Source organism: Lissotriton vulgaris, chromosome 2_1, assembly GCF_964263255.1.
Source record: "Lissotriton vulgaris chromosome 2_1, aLisVul1.2, whole genome shotgun sequence".
Taxonomy (NCBI): domain Eukaryota; kingdom Metazoa; phylum Chordata; class Amphibia; order Caudata; family Salamandridae; genus Lissotriton; species Lissotriton vulgaris.
The window spans coordinates 1,953,214,251-1,953,234,031 of record NC_141687.1 but is presented as its reverse complement, the minus strand read 5'-3'; the positions used below and the strand labels follow the sequence as shown (position 1 = coordinate 1,953,234,031).

Below are 19,781 nucleotides of genomic sequence, written 5' to 3'. Positions count from 1 at the left end.
TTGGTTGACAATATAAGTGGTGCATATCATATGCTGGCTATCTTCTTCTGTGTCTATGTGGCATATTTCTTGAATTTCCAAAAATACCAGTAAACATTTTACACTTGCATGATGGACACCTTCCATTGACTTTCAGCTGAACACATACTTATGGTAGCCTTCTCATAATAGGTTACCTTTTCTACTTTGAAGTACACATGTTGTAGGAAGATCCGTATGCTTACAAAGACCTACTCTTACACTAGGAAATCAGTGTCATGCAATTAAATATGTAGATAATCCATTTCAGGTATCATACTTTTACTTTTTACTGTTTATATAACTTTTTGTACCATTTTTTGCTTAGCTCATTTCTGTCTTCTTTGGGTGTGCTCTGTGACTTCCTGTTCTTCTCTTGAGAGGTTCACTGACACTGCCAAAAGACAGGGTGACATTATAAAAAAAGTCTAAATATAAGGAAACAAAAAATACAACAAATCACTATTTTTTTTAATGTGTTGTTTCATTTGAAGCTTAAACAGAGAAATAATGTGATATTTCAAGATGTATAAAATGCTGTCCATTCAGGGTGAATAATGGAAAATGGATATTGTAGGAACTCCTTACTTTCTTGTGCTAATGTACTGCTTTTAAGGAGAAGCGTGATTGATTGCACTGAGTTTGAAGCTCTGAAATGAGTGTTAAGGTATCAGATTTCATTAGGCGGGTTGTAGAATATCAGAGTATCTTATATTTCTTTAAAATATTCTTATTAAGTTTTCTGTCACTTTATTACTTTAAATTGTTAAATACATTTTATGAATAGTTTATGCTTTATTAAAACTGTTTGCATTCTATAAACAATATATTATACTGAAAGGTTAATAGTATGTGTGTTTTTGTTTCAAATACAAATGCTTGTGCATTCAGCTTTGTAGACAGTATCCCCCTTCTTAGAAATGTATAAAAATGAAATCTGCCAATTTATATCTCAGCACTGAACCAGTTAAAGATTTGCGTAACCATGGCATTGTACCCATGTAGAGTACACAGGGAGTAATTGCTCTGCCTTATTGTCTTCAGCACAGAGCAGACAACCTTCTGCTGTGATCGCAAAGAACGTTCATATTTGAACAGAGCAGTGGAAGACGGTGGTGGACTGCATTCCAGGCTCTTTCAACCCCCTTCATTTTGTGCTGTGACATATCATGGTGCCCTCCAAGAACACACTGGGAAACACAAGGAAGAGAACTGCATTTTACCCCATTCCTGGCCAGATTCCATTTTGCTGTGGTAGGCTGCTATTTGCGTGGAAGCCATTTTGATGGAATCAAATGAAGTTTCTAAGATGGCCGCGTTGACATTAGGTAGGTTGCAATGCTGCATGATTCTTACCATATTATTTCCTCCCCCATCTTGCCGTTTATTCTCCTCCTTATCTCGCTAATTAACAATGAAAGCAGAACATTAAATGAAGCTGGCATGACCCAGTTACGTCTACCACCCCCTTCTTCATGCAGAAAATGTGCCCTTGATATTAATCGAATTAACGTACTTTCTAATTCGCCGTTGTTTCGTGTTTTTCATTGCGCCCATTCAGGATGTGATGAGTACATATTTGCATATTCAGTAATTTAGATGCACGTGAAAAAATATTAATGACTTTAAAAAAATCCGGAATGATTTTTGTATCGCGGCATCCAGGCAATTAAAGCGGTAGCATTTCTCTCACATTCATTTCTGTTGTCTCTTTTATCAAGATTGAATGTTTGTATTGAACCTAATATGGTTATAGCCTTCCTCTTGAAATATACAATTTTAATAGATACATTTCATCTATTGAAATTGTATATTTCATTTCAGAAGATTTAGCTCAAAGCAGCTTTAAAATATATGATGTTTACTGAGACATGTAAATATGAAAGGAGGAAGAGTGATCCTTTATTTAGTTACAAATGTATCATTTTCATAATATTTGAAACAGAGATAGAAAGAGCTCTTAGACAGCTTTTGTTCATGTAGGATTTTCTTTTGTTTAAAAAAACACAAGGATACTGTGAATGGTGTATGACTCTAGCTCTCTGTTTACTTCCAAATCTATTTTTAAATGAAAAAATATCAGAAAGAAATTGACAACTACTTTGGGATGTAATTATAAAATTAGTTCTATTTTACCAATGCCATCAACATACAAGATATGGCCCAAGTACAGGCGTTATGTCATGTCTTCTGGAAAGTATTCACCATTTTAATGAACTGTTATTTCATTTGTAAATGTGTGAGTGCAGTAACAACATACTTTTAAATACCCAACCATATCTAAACATAAAAAATAACCTAATATTGAATACACCTGAACTCCAGAAACAGGTTGTTAAAAATTACCCCCTATAGGTTGTGCTTGGAATAACTCTGTGACAAGCCCACAATTTAGAAGCAACACTTTGTATGATTGTTGACTTTTACATTTCGAGGCTCCAAGAACAGACGTTATTTTAGTATTTTACATATTATTTCTAATTTAAAATATTCTAATTTAACAACTGTCATTCAGTGACCCAGGGTTTGGGTAAATTCAGCATAAGCCACCCACCTGATATCAAGCACACAGGTAGCAGCAATAATATTGGCAACATACAGGCTTTTTGACTATTTAATAGACTCACTTTCAGAGTATTCATGTAATCAAAGAACCCTTAAATCTAAGTAGACCGTTGCCTGACCCTCAGAAAATTGACTGTCCTGCACCAGTGCAATATTTACTTTTGTAAGGACTCTACAACACAACTGTGGACAGCTTTTGAGTGAGTTTATGCCTCTTTGCTGATGTCTTGGTTTAGTCCCATGATCTTTACTTAATTACCTGGTTATGGTTAAATCTACCTTTTATACTTTAAAAAATCATTCCCAAAAGAATTCAGAGATGGTGGTGGCTGTAGCTGTATTTTGCCATTTATGCTTATCCTAAATCAAACACAGCCTTATATGTAATATAGTAATACATAAACATTCCTTCAAGACATTATTTTCAATAAAATTCTCCTCTGGATATGACATTAGATTTTTCGCAGATGCTTTTTTACATGGCACAATCAGTGTATTAAATGTCATATAACTCCCTCTACCTACAACATTGATGTTATAGTGATATGTTAAATATAAAGCTTTTTCCCATTATTACATTTGTCTAGTGGTGGCCGGCACAGGGCCGGGTGGAGGGGGAGTCGACAGACGATGGGGTAGGTAAAATTAAGTAACAAAATTAATAAAACCACTTACCTTGCACTCGCCGCATCGACAATGTGGTGAGCGTAAGGTAAGTGGTATTATTTATTATTGTATTTAATTTGACCTATCGTATCATCTGTCGACTACTCCCCACCACACCCTACCCCTACCACGCCTCACCACTCTCACATGTGCCAGCCGCCATTTGTCATGTAGAATATGTACTCAAACTTGATTTTATTTTCTCTTAAAATGTTTAAAGGTTGATCAAGTGTTTCTTTTTATCAGTTCATCTATTGGTCATTATGGTAAATATGTAGATAACTACATTCTATAAACATGTAGGTAGATATATTGTAGTCTTTTAGAGTGATAATTTTTCAGTGAACTCTCCTACTTGCCTTATTTGATTGTATTTTCAGTCCATTAGCTAAAGACATATGTCATTGAGCTAGTGTCCATAAATAGTTTTTCAACTTGAGCAAAGAGACTTTTCCCCAAAAGTCTCATTACAGTCAGCTGACAACTGTGAATTTTCATTTTGGTTCTGGTTGGTTTGTCAGTAATCCGGGGTTTATGCGTTGCATTGATATATGAAAACAGGATTTCATACTCTGGGATGTGAAACCAGAGGCCTGATGCAGCATCAGATTGGTAACGGGGGCATTCGGGCAATTCCCGAGGGGCCGGGGTCCGAGTTCCAGCTGAGGGCTGCTTTTGAGCCGCCTGGGGGCCGGTTTGGGCGGTGTCTCTGTTGTTCGACGATACCGCCAGCGGCCCAGTGGGTGTCTGAGTGGCCTTTCTGAAGGGAAATGGGCACTCATTATCTCCCGTATAGCAGCAACAGGTACAGGTGTCACCCCTTTTCTTTCGCTGGGCCTCCCATTAATGTAGGCATACTGAGCGGAACTGGAGACCTGAGCTTAAGTGGCCTCACTTGTTTTCAGGTGTGTTTCACTAATGTAAACTGATGCATGCATTTTTTTTACCGCCCCCACCCCGCCCACTCCTCCATCCCCCTTTTTATGTAAAATTACGCTGAAAGCAGTGATTTGAGGGAAGGCATTATGCAAACGTGGGCCGATCTTTTTATGCGTGCCCAGGCCGATTTTTAATCCCAATCCAACCCTGGCCTGATTGTTTGCCCAGGTTCTCTTGTTTTTCAACTAAACTAGGTTTGGACACTCCTGCTTACAGGTTTATGTTGCCGCTCACATCTATTTAGGGATCGTTTTCTGCATGTGTGAACTATTATGTAACTAAAATAATTAATTTACTTTTAATTATAAAGTTAATTTCCAAAGTGTATATGAAAACGATGTCAGAGCTGAATGATTACCATAATAATATTGAATCATTGACATTTGGTTCCTATCAATAATATTCAATGGGTCTTGTGGTGTGTTCTATCGGTTGCCATGGAGTTGCCTAAAGTTGATACCATAACATCGCAGATCATGCCTTTGTGAAAAAAGCTACTTTGCATTAAGGGCTGTTACCCCAGGTTGCATACGGTGCTTCTTGTCCCGTTGTTTGCAATGAGGCTCACAGACTCTGTCACAGATTGATTGAGTAAATGCACACAAAGAAGTTGGATTCTTCAGGCTATCGATGCATGAAATGTTATGTACTAAGCTGTCAGTACATTTAAATCGTCAGTCAGGTTGATTATTTGATTCCTATTCCACAAAACTCCCAAACATAAAATACGAAAGACACTCGCACTAGGACAGGGCGTTATCATGTACACTTCATATTATTAGATGAACTCTGGGTCCACCTACATTTGGGCAGAAAGTTCAAACGGTGAAAGGATAAGACATTTCTACAACTAATAAACCACTATAATCGTATCGATACTTTGTGTAAAAACCTTTCAGATTATACGTTGGTTAAACCCGTTTGTTTTGAACTGGGGTATTTTGCATTTAATTTGGGTTTAGTTGTGAAAATGCATATTTAATTTTAGGATTGTCTTTTAAAATGAAACCTTAGCTGTTAAATATACAGAATTAAAATTGCTTGCATTTGCAATTTAATTGCAAGATGTTGTGCTTATTTTACTGTTATGGATTTCTGCCCATTCTTTCTATTCCATTTTCCAGGTCCCAGTATGTAATCAAACACATCTTTTTTTTTAAAAAAAAGAGTTTATTACTGAGATTGATCCTCCTCATGTGCTCCCATCTACTGTTATATAATTATTGCATTGGAAAGGAGCAGAAACCTGACCAGTTAACTGGCCATTATTGTTGGAATGATGCACTTTATATTCAGTCTGCATTACACCATTCCCTCTCGCTAGAGGTAGATAGCAGAAAATGTGTTGAACTCTGTGGTGGCACTGCTACTCTGGGTGTCAAGCAAATCAGAGCATGGCAAGCAGGACATAATTGATCACCATTCAGAAAAGGTAATCATTGAGGTTGAATTATGGAATTAGGGACTGGCAAAAAGACCAGTTTGAGCATTACTTTGATGCAATCTTTGCAAGAGTTATACTTGCACATGTAGCCAGCATTATAGCTTTGCACCCCACTGTTGAGGGCTATAAATGCTGGTAAATGCTCCCTTCCAAATTAAAGGCCCAGGTCACAGGTGAGGGAACATAGCATGAGAGTGTGCATTTAATTATTATTGTAGCCAGAGGCAAAAGGGACTATAATGCTATTTCATAATTCCGTTAACCTCGGGTATAATGTTCTAAAATAAACCAGAGGAAACAAAAAGACAAGCGCTGGAATGTTGGCGCAGACATTATTAGCGCTGAGCCACTTCATTGTCTTCAGTGAAGCTCTCAACATTCCAGTGTTTTAATTTATAATTATGTTTTGTGGATCTCTTTTTCACTAAACTGCGCATAATGTATTTGATCATTTTTAGTACTCCGTTTTCAAGAATAGTTACTTAAATTCACTTTAAACATTTAAAAGTCTCTAAAAGCATGACTAAGACAGGTTAGCAGATCGAGAGCTTTAAAGACTGGTGAAACTTTGACTGATTAAACTTCTGTGACAGTCATGCTATCAATGACTTAATATTTTCAGAAAGTTTAAATTTGAGAATGAAGCTTTATGATAGTATAATTGGTAATCAGTAGATTGCAAGGCAGGTACATGTGTAATTGAGGCTCTGAAGCTGGATCCATGGAAGGTGAGTATGAAACTCCAAACTATGCTTAGTCTCTTTCATTGGTTACAACTGAAACAAAGTAAACACAATTTCATAAAAACTACACTTAAGAAAAAGAAGTGTTGTGAATCAATAAAATTACTTTTTTTTGCCGCAAGATTCCCAAAGGGCCAAAAAAAATTAAAACACTTCACATGCCAAGTAAGGTCTACAGAATAACGGGTTTCAAACTAAAACAGCGAATTGCCTGATTTAGGGCTTGGCAGACAGGGTTTTCCATTGCAAATGCAATAGATTACCCTGTCTGCTAAACTCTTGGCCTCACCTCATTTAGAGACTGAGAGGACTCTACGCTTTCCATCAAAGGAGGCCCTTTGAGTCCATCTATGGAGATTGTACTCCGATGACCCAACAGTGTAGGGGTTATCAGAGTAAGGGTATTACACCACTTGCCCTATTCAGGGTGTACAGTGTGATGTCTTTTATTTCAGAACAGAATATCAAGACCTCCCACATGTGGGGGTCATTCGGTTTTTGTTTTAATGAAACAAACTCTCACTATGGAAGTTTGCTTCTAAAAATAAATATTAAAAGTTTGGTGAACGTCCCTCAACACTGAATTACTACACTTGACATTATTGCTTCTATTTTTGTATTTTCCCTCCTTTATTCAATTTATTATGTAGATTAGTTTCATTGAACCAGAAAAAAAGAATCATACAAGTGGCAGGTAAATGGCCGGTCTTCGTTTTTGTATCATCTTATCTTCTTAGTAGCTATGTCTAAGTCAGTGGTCTGGTCACTGTCACACCTATGTTTTAAAAAAGTGTCTTTTCAAAACATTGATCCAAGTTTCAACCTTTCCAGCTTTGCATAGCCACAAATGTGAACATGGCATGCCCTCCACCCACTTAGACATCCAAATGGTATGACTATGATTTCGAAAATTGCTTCTTCGCACCTATTTCCTTTAGCTCCAGGAATGTATATCATTGCTCAACAGACCTACTTAATTCACCTAAAAAACCCTGTCTATATCAACTATACTAAACATTTTAACGTGAATTCCTAGTTTGTAAGTTCTTGTAGGTGGGTATTTTGTTTGAATTGAAGAAGCCTTTAGGACACAAAGAAACATGTCTCTGATATTAATAACAAAACTAAGACATTTGTGTAAGATATGCAAAAGTGAACATTATTTACCCAATCGAACATTTCTGAAACACTGTACATTCTCTTTGTGGCAATTTAGTTGGAGAGTATATGAAGCTTACGCCTAAAATACTAACTGACACAATGGTTTTACCATAGAGGAACTTATATGTCAAGAAATCTAATTTGTATAGCAACCAGCCGTGGCCCTTGCAGTTAGGAGCGGTGGGGCGGTGGGACCGGGTTGGGGTGAGATTCGTCAGATGACCACAAGGGAAAATTAAATAAATAATTGATTTTCCCTCGTCATCGTCGGTCGAAATCCCCCCACCCGGCCCCACCACTCTTACCTGCATGGACCACAGCTGATAGCAACAATCCACCACATTCTACAGTATTTATCAGTGCTTGGAAAGAGCTTGGCAATTGCTTTTTTTAGCAGAATAGTCATGTTGTATTTTTTCTTGGTAGGCTGGGCTTGCTAGAGGCCAAGAAGAAAGCGAAAGAAAAAAAGCTGACTGTAAACATCTAGTGTATGCTCCACCTAGTTGCTAAGTAGAGTGTGCTTCTGTAATAGGATCAATTTCTGCTGGTTTGCAATTGAGTTGATCAGCTCAAGTGAAGTCTTTTTACTGACCAACATCAACAGGAGGGTTTTTTAGAGATGAGCTCCTCCTTGCAAATGTCACCCAATCACATCCTGGTTTATTTGCTGAAACGTATTGACTAGGAACTCTACTTTTCTCGTACAGTGGAGGCTATAAAACATATGAATTAACATGTATTTGAAAAGTTGTGATTTTGTAAACTTGATTGGATCAAGATATATTACGAGACCATATTCCTATTGATTTTAAACAAACTGATATGCCATTCTTTTTTCAGCACTATCCAGGTGTATCAACAGAGCACATAAAGAAGTGGGGAGCCTATGCATGGGTGAGTCTTTTCTTTATCTTTTTGATATTTTTGCACTTATAAACTGTGGTGTGTTGGCAGGGTTGGATTGGGATTAAAAATCGGCCCGGGCACTCGCAAAAAAAACAGCCCATATTTGCATAATGCCTTCCCTCAAATCACTGCTTTCAGCGTAGTTTTACACACAAAGGGGGGTAAAAAAATGCACGCATTAGTTTACACTAGTGAAACACACCTGAAAACAAGTGAGGCCACTCCTGCTCAGGCCCCCTGCCCCGCTTAGTATGCCTACATTAATGGGAGGCCCAGCGAAAGAAAAGGGGTGACACCTCTACCTGTTGCTGCTATACGGGAGGGAATGAGTGTCCATCTCCCTCCAGAAAGGCTACTCAGACGCCCACTGGGCCGCTGGCGGTATAGTCGAACAGACACCGCCCAAATCAGCCCCCAGGCTGCTCAAAAGCAGCCCTCAGCTGGAACCTGGACCGTGTCCCCTCGGGCATTGCCCGAATGTCCCCGTTACCAATCCGACGCTGTGTGTTGGTATCAAACAAGGTATTTGAATAACGGTTTCTTTAAAAATGTTGATTCAAAGCAGCACTATTGGTGTCCCAGAGACAAAGTGCCCTAAACTCCTCTTTGGAGGAATCTGACATATTTTTGGGTTACATTCATTAGCTCACAGGCTTGAATCCTGACTCTGGGTAAACTATGGGTCCCTGTTTTAGACCGCATACCATGTACCTGTTCAGATGGTAAACTTAACAGCGTACACTTCAGTTAGAAAACCCTGCATTCCTCTTGCTGCTTTCGGTGCTGCCAGGAAGTTTGTGAGAATGAACATCTACAGCTCGTTCTGTGAGGTGGCAGTCGGGCACCACCACTTCTGCTCTGCGACCTCAGCTTTTACCCCAAAGTCACTTTCTGGATGCTTACATTGGCACCCTGAATTACATGGCCTAAGTAGCTAAATTCACTCTAGCTCTGTGAAGATACGTGAGATCTATGACTAGAAATGAGGGTGAATTACCTAAACTAGTTATATTATTAATCTTTGTTTTAGTTTCTGTAAAGAACCTTCTGTTTAGTTCGCTCAAACCCCATCAGTGCTTTCAGGGCATGTCCTGGTAGGAAAGTATTTCTTTCTTTCACTCAATTGCTCCATATCTCACTTACTCACTCTCACTCCTGCAATCACTCACCTTTTGACCCGTTCACTTGTTCAGACACTCATACTCACTCATGTGTTATTCCCTTAACCACCCACCCATCACTCACTCACTCACTCACTCACTCACTCACTCACTCACTCACTCACTCACTCACTCACTCACTCTCAGTTATTTACTGATAGGAGTGCCATGTTTTTTGTGATAAGCGGAAAGAGTCCATTCTCAGAGTTACTTTAGAGTTGTACCATGACACAGAATATTGAAAAAGGCAAATGCGGTGCACGATCAAAACCCTCAGTAATGCAACACTTCGCTCACCGCGATGGTGTCATGACGAAATTCAGAAACAATTCGCAATAGGAAAATCTGTCCCTTTTTTTATGATGCATGCACAGTCGCATGGAGGGGACGTCATAGAATAGACTTGGTTCAATTTACTCTGGTTTATATTTATGTTGGCGATTCTTGGATGGGTGTGTAGATCGGTTTCTGAAAAGTGAAATATTAGTTGAGGCTTTGCATCAGAAAACACTGTACCCAACAATCAAAATAGGATTCAGATTGTTTTGACAGACAACTGATCCTAGGCATCATCCTTACCTTGCGGCTCAATGATGCTCCAATTCTTTCCTCTCCTATCATGATTTGCTTTGGAGAACATTTTTGACACCCCTTCACCAGGTGGCATGCACCCCAGGCATGTGCCTGCCAGTGGGCCAAAAAAAGGGCTCCAGAGCATCTCCATTCCAAGCGCCAATTCCATCTGAGATTTTACTATCTGTCCGTGTATGGATACACTTTGAACATTCATATCCACCACATCTTCCTCCTCAACTTCTGCACTGTATTGTCGAACTACTGTTACAATTTTAGTCATGTGAATGTCCCTCAACCAGTAATACTATTTCTAAAAATAAATACATCGTTTAGAGTAAAAACATTTCCTACATATTTCTCTCTAACGTCCCTATGCCCCTCTGACAATTTGATGTCCATGCATACGTTTCAGTGTCTTGCCTATGAATGGTTTGCATTAGCATATCTCTTCCTTAGTTGAATTTTTTAATAAAATTAATTCATGGATTCTGTTGTGTTTTAACAGGCCTCAATAATTCTGGCTAAAGCTTGTCAACTATATTGTGGCACGGTCATTAACTCCAACCCACTGGTTGCCTTATGCATGTTTTCTATATCTTTTGCCATGTCTTTCTCTCTCACTCATTTTATCTGTTTTTCACACAGGCCATCTTTTTGTCAGCATTCTATTTGACTGTTTACAGCTATGCCTTCTTGCTTACTTGCCTCTCTTTTCTGTTTTATGAATGCATTATTATTTACTATGCACTGTCCAAGACATATAGCCATTCATAAATCACCTAAAATAAATAAATAAAGCAATTCGTTATTAACAGATGAATGGTACAGGCAGGAAACAAAACACCGCATCCAAGATCTTTGTGGAGTGAGGATTTTTAGGGCTAGTCAACTGATCATAAGCATGAATACAGGCATCGGTGGGCAGAGGCAGCTAAAGAACCAACCAATGGGTCCACAGTACGGCAGGGCTCGGGAGCCATGGTTACGAGGGTGGGTACACATGAGGCATAGCAAGGACCAATGCACAGAGGAAGGTGCTAGACTGCGCATATTCCATCATGCAGAGGGGATTTCAGCACATTCAAGCCAGCTGAAAATAGGACAGCGGATGCCTCTAAAATGCAATTTTCACCAACTCATCCTTGATTTATGTTGCATTGAATAGCCTTTAATAACTTTCAATAATGCAAAACGCCAGCTTACTTTTAATGGCTATGCAGTCACCGTCTGTGGCTCATTCATTTTGATTATTACAATTTGGACAAATGGTTACCTCACCATGATTACGTTTTCGCATTTCTTTTGCTTTTTTTATTTGTTCAGCAGCACGCACATCAACTATATTGGCATGTTACCACATATATCCTTTTATAGCATATTTTACCATTTATATATTGTAACAAACAATCTCATTGGGTATGCACTACCCATATGTTTGCCATGGAAGTATTTACCTAAGTCTAGAAGAATGAAAAAATGCTTATACTATTTTTACAATTCTTTGAAGATACAAAAACATACTTTAGAAACAAGTGTGAATGAAGCAGTTTCAGTACTGGTTAGGGATTCAGCCTGGTAAATAACCAGAATATTTTTGAATAAGTTCATATTGATATTGTAGGTGTCCTTATCTTTAGGGGGCAATGCCAGACCCGGAGTATCCATGCTCTAATTTTAAGGCTGTGCCCGAGATGAAAGCAGAAAACTATAAGAATAACATAGAATCACGAAAATGTAAAGCCTATTACATGAATACCGGCTCTCGCAAACATCTCTCTCTTTGAAAATACATCGAAGGGAACTTTAAAAAAAAATTGAGCTGATCTCTGAGAAAGAAGACACAAGGTGTAACATCAGAAATAGTCTTTGGTAATTGCATTTGAACTGTACTTTAGTTCTTCTACTGTAGTCTGTCCTGGGCACTATGTTTTGATGAACATGTAAGAGCCCTACCCTTCCTACGTATTACTTAGTAAAATGTCCACTTATTGAAGCTCATTTCTACAGCCTAATAAATCTACTTTACTACCAGGCTGTGGTTTCTAATATTTGCTACTTAAGATTGGTAGCGGCCTGTTTGAATGATCTATAAATCCCAGAGTTGAATATTAATTTCACCGGCCTGTTAAAGGTCAGGAGGTTTAAATTTCTCATCATTCTTATTGCTGCCGATATTCAAGCCTCCCACTTCCTGGTAAAGTCAGCATGTACCAAAATGATTAGGAGACAAAGATGGTCTAGTGTTTCTTCCTCAACTGTAACAATTTCTGAATCTTCAGTGTCTACTTTCAATTGAGTGAGTTTCTGAGGGAGTGGAGCGGGGCCCACATGTCCAGGTCAGATAAAACATACTGGAAATTTTATAACGATGGCGTTACATTCAAACTTCTTTATTTCTTCAACAAATCTCAGCCTGTGGGACCACTGCAAGTTTGAACTGCGGGGAAGGTGGACACTCTTATCATTGTCTTATCACTCTTTTTCTAGGTTTCAGAATGCTAATGCAAAGATTGTGTTTTAGCGTTTCTTTGCAGAATCCACTGACCAAGATATGTTGCTGCTTACATGCTCATCCAAACGTACAGCATCACTGAAGACACTCATGATTATTTTGCTGAAAACAATAACACCAATTATATTTCAAAATTCCTAGGAAAATCAAAAAGAAGATAGAAGTACCATGCTCATTAAGTTTGTCCATTTAAACATGGATCTATAAGTAAATAAAGAATGCCTTAATAATCAAATACAATAGTGATGAATTAAAAAATATAAATTCATAATGGAGATGCTTTCCTGGGCTCTTATATAAAGTGGAAGTTATAATAACTATTCCCATCATGGGAAATGTGCATAGCAAGATCCCTAATCATAATGTAAGCCCTAACCATAACCTTAATCCAACACTTTCCTTAACCCTAAACCAATCATAAACCTGACCCTCATCCAATCTCCTTCACTAAACCGATCAATAACTTTTTATTTTCCCTAAACCCTTTTTTCTTTTCAATAATTGTCACATTGTTTTTTATAAGAAATATTTTATTTACTTTCAATGTTAGTTTTACTTGTATTATACCTGAATAATAACATTGTTATATTCACTTTTTTACAAATATTGTTTTTTTATTTTCTTGTAATCCTTTAATTACATGTGCTGCAAAGCTCATTTTATTGTATGTGAATTGTAGTATTTCAGAGAAAATACTGTCGACGAGCAATGAAATATGAAATGTTCTTTTTTTTCATTGCATTTATGTACAGGCATGAAATATCTATTGGTCATCAACAAACTGCAGTTGTACCTAGAGCACTACCCCCCAGGTCTGATCCCTAAATAGATTGATCAACTAGGGAACACATTGATGAGAGAATGATTCATATTCTAAACTTATCTCCTTTTCTGTTTAATCAGACCCACAAAGAAACTAGTGAATGCTAATAAGTTTGTAGTTTGTGTAAGAAAGTTGCCTAGAAATTAATTTAGGCCCAGACCGATCTTTAAACCATAACAGGTTCAAGCAGTTAAATGTGACTTATGATCAACACTCTTGTCCCCTCAATTTATAATTAATCCCGGAGTTGTGCCTTAGAATGAAACCAATCTTTATAACAATGTTGAGCTTATGGTGTGAGTTGATTTGGCTCCTTGATGAACAAAAACTGAAAAGGAGCATATTATTGCTATATATATAACTTGATTGTATGGACAATAACACACTGTTAACATTTATATTTTGATTAGTTTGGCTCCTTCCCTATCATTTTTGAGTCTTACTGCTATCATTCAAAAATACCAATTAACTTTGATGCTACTGTGGTCTTCATTACAATACAGCAACTAGATTAAGAAGCGAGAAATGTGAGTAGAGATCTGTGTTAAATGTTAACATTTACAAACATGACTAAGGGAAGAATAAATGAACATCTAAAACAACACAAGTAGAAGAGTTGTTGCCATCTCTCTTTTCCTTGATTCTTTTTCCTGGAAGTTATTTTCCCAGCATTTAATTAAATTCCAAACATGTTTCTTCTAGTAAGCCATGGTGTACTGAATTTCATTTTTTTTCTTTGTCTCCTCAATGACATGACATTTAATAAGTATTTGACAGGACAGGGCAGGAAACCTTGGAGTCATTAAACTCACATTGTACTTTCCATTTTCCTAACAAAGACAAAGCCAATGGTGACTAAATCCATTGCCTAGCTGATATGCAGGAAATGTCAAATATTTTTGGTTCAACAACTTCTGCATGACATTTATTGGGAGCCAGATAGTTTACCGTACATTCACAACTGCTCTTTGTGCATACATGAATCATCCCCGTGTGAACATTAGAAAGTGGGTGAAGTCAAATTGGATGAACTTCAAGTGAGTAATGAAGGGTAAACACGATTACACTTCAATCATAAATCAAGAGAAAATCAATGACAGTAAAACAATCTTTGCAGTAGCCTGAACATATAGAACTATCAATGGTTAATAGTGAATAAAGGAAATAATGTTTACTGAAAGTTTCTGAGTGACATCAAGTAACAATGAGAGTGAAGATTGAGTTGTCTATGATGTCACACAGAAAACTGAGATGAAAAATATTCGAATTCACTCTTTACCCATTTACAATTTTATGTTACATCTCCCAACCAAATCATCTCCTCCTACTATCAACATCTATGCAGGCTCAGGGGAACAAAGGGGGAGCCATACCTAACATGGGCCCCCACCCCTTCACAAATATGAAAAACACACGGCTTCCTGTAACTCATCCCTCCACCCTCTATATTTAACCTCCTCCCGGGTCCAATAAAAAAAATACTTTGCTTCCTGCTTTACCCTTCCCCTCGCTACCCTCTATATTTACTCTCCCCCTGGCCAAACTGAAAATTATACCTAGCCTCCTACCACCCCACACTACCAACTCTATTTACTCTGTTGCATCCCTCCCCACCCAAATATAAAAAAACAACCTTCTGCAGCTTTTCTCTCACTCCCTATTCAAATGTGCATTTTCCACTCTCAAACTGAGAGTTAAACGTCTGAGCTGCGCTATCTGCAGCTCTGAGAGAGCCACTAGCCCCCTGGCCCTTTAGCTTGTTTGCACTTTCAGAAGGAGTCATCAGAGACCGACCCTGACAGGGAATGTGGCTCATGGTAAAGGCAAAACACCACCCACATTCCTTAGATCTGGGAAGACCGTGGGGCGATGTTGAAGAGTAAAAAAAAAACAGGATAAGCAGGGGATGAGTGAAGCAACACTTATAATGCAGGGGTAGCTGGGATTTGAGGAGTGAACAGCAGATGGACAGATTGCAAGACAAACGCATGCGCTCACAAGAATTGACAAAAGAAAAAGAAAAAAGTCGTTGCCTAAAGTGCATTGTGGATGGATACAAGTCATCTAGTCAAAAGGATGGTAAAGAAGCTATGCTCCAGTGAAGGGGCAAACAAAAACATAGAAAGGAAATCCATCAAATAAGAGTAGTGATCCAATAGGACAGACACGAAAAACAACCAGTGATAAGCAATGGATGGACACAAAGTTTATTCTAACTAATAACATTGCGTACAATTGGTTTTTAGACAGCTAATGCTGGTAGTAAGCAAGGCCTAAACATTGTTATCTCAATAACCTGTTCAACTGTTTTGGAGATACAGCAGCAACAACGTCCAAATCCTGGTGATTTTTAGTTTATTTGTGGGCCTTTAACACAGATACTAGGCCAGAAGATTATGAAGCAGAACACATTTAGTGGCTCATTCTATAACGAGACAACAGTGCGGAGTGAGAGATCCTTCCTACAACATAAACAGACATTCAGATATTTGCTGAACAAAAAGATTTTACATTTTTTTCCAAAGATCAAGAGAATGTTTGATTTTCTGAGATCACCATAAAATCTTTTACAAACTACAGGGCCCTGTGTAGGGAAGCACACTTGGTAGTTCATGTTTTAGAAAATGTACAAGGCTGCTGCGTAATTGTGCTTAGGAGTAAGTGGGATTTGGTGCACTTCATATGTAGGCCTCCTGGTGACAAGCACAACAGTATCCCCCGCAATCAGCAATCCATCATTTCATCTTTTACAATTTTTAAATGCAGTGTACTCCGTGTAACTGTGAAATGTGTACTTTCGTGTTGTGATTTCAGAGGCTGAGCTTAAAGAACACATATGCTATTTTATACCTACAGTCATTTATCTAATATGGTGCCCCCACCAGATGACTGTAAAATGACTCTTTGCTGCAATTGTAATTAGCACAGTTCTGTTGTGATTATTTCTTGTTCAGTTATTCTGTTCCTTGGGATAATCCATTTTCATGGAATGCGCTCAGACCCATCAACAATACAATTAAACAGAACAGCCCCATGTTTAATAAATCACCCTGGACTCCAGCGGGCGAGGATTTTGCCATGAAAGACACAATGGGCGGCCTCCTCCCCTTGCTAGACATAGGCTTGCAGCCACATATGTTGTCTCCTAAATGTAATTTGCATGTCTGGACGAATACTGTCTAGTGGTAACAAGCTAGCATTCACTAAGGGCGACACCGCCCCTGACAAAGAGGCTGAGCTCACATTTAAATTCAGAAAAAATGTTTGGCAAAAACTATTTTATCGAAATGGATGTAGGCTGGTATACATAATTTGCAAATAATAAAAAAATATCACTATATTTTAAAAAACGGGTTCATGAAGATATATACTCATACTGTGATAGTCACATCACATAAATAAAACCTTCGGTTGTTTACATTTCTGTTTTGCAATGTGATGTATACTTGAAGTGCAGCACAGAGATCCCTCCATTAGATGTAATCATTACTTTCGTTAATAAACACTTAACACAGATATATGCCTATATGTTCATGATTCTAACTTTACTTCTCGTTTAAGGTCACTGACAATCACTGACAATCATGTATAGGTTGATGTTGACTCATATACATTAGGGAAGGCCTCTGTGCAATAGGACGAGAAGATCTACGGGACAACCCTGACTAAGCATGTCCGAGAACCTCATGCAAACATCTAAGTTCCAGTTACTGGGGCAGAAAACCCACAAAAATTCATGCAGAATCTGCCCATGGCTCTCTTATGTCACATTTTCTGGACGTAAAGGATACATACAAGTTTGAGCCATGCTTCGACAAAATGTGTCCGGCATTAGGCAGGAAACTCTATGTGCAGTTTCGGCATGGTTGTCTCCCCTTGCGTGTATTCACTTGCAAATGGTCTAGTGGCAACCCAGTGGGGTGCCCAGCTTGCAATATGTGCAAAGACATTGATGGCGGGTACAGTAATGTAAAAATCTAGGCACAACTCATTGTATGGAAGCATTTAGACTTCTAACATTCAGCACTGATCCCCATATTGTCTATGCGGTCTCACGCTTTTTAAATTCCATGTGGCGGGCTAGGATGAACTTTCTCAAAATACAAAGTCAAGGACTGGATATGTGATTGACTTTCCCATTTTTATTTTTTTATCTAAAGTAATATCTCAAATGAACTGGTTTATCCTTTTTAACCTTTTAACAGTTTTAACCTGTCTTGTATATACCTGTGACTGTTCTTTTATGGTTATCAACCAAAATAAGGAAATATTAAAGTGAAGTGAAGTGATGTTTGACATCTGACCCAGTTGGACAAACAGACCAATTGGCTAAGAAGGCGCATTTGCCTAGCACTAGGTTGCATCCATTAAAAGTCAGGAATATACTGTTTTTTAGGACAAATGGGAGGAATTAACAACTGTCTTTTAACACAGTTTATCTGAATAAAAGAATAATGGAAATCAAACCTGTACAGACTATTTTCACCAGTAAGAAGACGAAAGGATCTCAAAAACAATGAAATAGAAACATGAAATGAACCCCCATCGTCGACTTTTTTCCCTTATAATGGTGTCAGTGACTACCATTTCTACATATGAATGATCGTTTCAGAGATGATAAAAGATTCCTGGGGGGGGGGGGGGGGGAGGGTGATATTGCTGTCACGAAGAGCATGCACCCACACTACTGTGTAGGGTACAGTTAATTATTACATCTATTGTTCGTAATTTGCATGACACCGTACTCCATTCATCCATCCATCCACCCTGAGTTGAATTAATTTCACGTTCTTGACATGAGAAGGTCTTCACGTGCCTTTCCCTCCACCACCTCACATTTCTTTAGTGTTACTTAAAAGTCTACGTTGTTTGACTTTGTCTGAAGTTTGGTCCATGGCGCAGCCAGTAATTTATGGCCGGGGGAGCCAGGCACAATGGCGCTGGCAGAAGCGCCATGCTGCGGTTGGCAGCCACACAATGGCCCAAAACACACAGAAACTTTTTTTCGCCGGCGTGATGGGTTTTTACAGCAAGCACAAAAGCAGCTATAAAACACAATGGCGAATTTTATAGGCGGTGACATTAGCTCACAAGACAAGGTTTAAGTAAATGTTGTTTTTACCCGCGGGCAGCCAGCAACACTGCCCATTCTTTCTGCCCGGTGCCCCCTATGGCTCCCGGTTCTGGTGCGGGGGCAGCTGCAGGCGCTGTGTTAGTAAACACTTTTTATGGGTTCACATTTTTATTCAGCTCCCAGTCCCCCCTGATGCTCCCCCTTCCCCCTTCTGCTTTCCTCCGTGTCTGCACAATGACAGCATTGTCGAGAGGGGTCTGAATGAGGGTCTCCGGGCATGTTCCCAGCATTGTCAGAGGGGTGGGAAAAATAGCCCCGCTGAAGGGGACCAGACCAGACACAGACAGATGCCTAAATTAGCGACAAAGCCTATTGAAGGCCCCCCCACAACCCCAGACAAGGGCTGTCTTGTGTGCGTGTGTGCCCGTGTGTGTTTGTGCCCCCTTATGTGTGTGCATAAGAAGCTGTACGGTTGAATGCGCGTCTTGCTATGTTAATTAGTTTGTGCATGCATGTCTGATAAGGTGCCAAAGCAAAGAATCTATTTTGTTCTTGCACTGGAGAGAGCCGTTTTAATGGGGTGGGGATGTGGCCTCGCGGTGCTCTGTGCTGAATACTGGCTGGCAGACTCTTTTTTTTTAATAATTGAACAACGACTAAAAGAAAGCAGCAGAGGGATGCTTGCACTGGTCTTTGCATTTCACGGAGAAAAATCCTATTTGCATAGTCTGGGAAGCTGGCCTCATTTACTGACTGAACCGTTATGTTCGTTATTGTCAACACACGGCTATTAAAGGGATTCACCCCTTGCATCCTGGGTCAAATCCAGTAAATAACATGTTCCTTCACCTTCTGCTGTGACAAGTTTGTTTGTTTACGGCCTGTCTTCTAATCTGTTCATGGAAATTATGTGAAACATGTTCTTATGGCAACAAAACCTTAAGGAAAGAAGTGAGCCTGTTAAAAACTTCTTCCTTTGACATTTCCTCCTTTACTTTAATTTTCCCACTTGTTTCTTTACTTTCCTTTGCCTGCCTTTCTTTCTATTACCACCTTCTTTCCTTTCTCCCCTCTTCTCCTATAGTTAATCCTTATTTCGTATTGCTAATTAGTTCCTCTTCAGCCTGTCTACCCTGGTTCTCAAGTTCCTCTTTCAGCTTTATATGTATTCGGTCCTTCGTGCCCTTTTGGGTG

The 19,781-nt window shown here is 38.8% G+C and overlaps 1 long non-coding RNA gene across 3 annotated transcripts in view; it reads left to right on the top strand.

Moving 5' to 3' along the window:
* Positions 1-19,781, top strand: part of LOC147733540 (uncharacterized) — a 154,094-nt gene that overhangs the window by 55,757 nt on the left and 78,556 nt on the right. For all 3 annotated transcript variants that reach the window (XR_015308737.1, XR_015308736.1, XR_015308735.1), the window contains exon 3: positions 1,063-1,346. This is a non-coding gene — a long non-coding RNA (uncharacterized LOC147733540). The remainder of the gene's footprint in view (positions 1-1,062; positions 1,347-19,781) is intronic.